The sequence below is a fragment of the Jaculus jaculus genome, chromosome 8 (assembly GCF_020740685.1).
Source record: "Jaculus jaculus isolate mJacJac1 chromosome 8, mJacJac1.mat.Y.cur, whole genome shotgun sequence".
NCBI classification, from domain to species: domain Eukaryota; kingdom Metazoa; phylum Chordata; class Mammalia; order Rodentia; family Dipodidae; genus Jaculus; species Jaculus jaculus.
This window is the reverse complement of record NC_059109.1, coordinates 84,423,711-84,424,330: the sequence shown is the minus strand read 5'-3', so window position 1 is coordinate 84,424,330 and position 620 is coordinate 84,423,711.

Below are 620 nucleotides of genomic sequence, written 5' to 3'. Positions count from 1 at the left end.
AGAAATAAAACGGTAACTGCTACACCTACCAATGGGAAGACATAGACCCTTTTTCACTACTATTTTATGCACTGAGATAGAGCTAGTATAAACAAATCTTATGTATACTGATTTCCGTTTAATTTTGTTCTAAGACAAGGTTGCATGTAGCCTAGGCTGGCCTTGAACTTGCTAGGTAGCAACTCTTGGTCCTCCTGCCTCCACCTCCCTAGTGCTGGGATTATGTGCATGTACCATGCCAGGCCGCATCTTTTTTTTTTTTTTTTTTTTTATTTGAGAGCGACAGACACAGAGAGAAAGACAGATAGAGGGAGAGAGAGAGAATGGGCGCACCAGGGCTTCCAGCCTCTGCAGACGAACTCCAGACGTGTGTGCCCCCTTGTGCATCTGGCTAACGTGGGACCTGGGGAACCGAGCCTGGAATCGGGGTCCTTAGGCTTCACAGGCAAGCACTTAACCACTAAGCCATCTCTTCAGCCCTCGCATTGTTTTTTAAAGGTTTATTTGTATAAAGCATTAAAACCTTCTCAACAGTCTTCAGTCGTGTATCAACAAACTGTTCACTACACTCACTAAAATAGTTAACAGTATACTGTTATGTCACCCTACCTGTCAATACC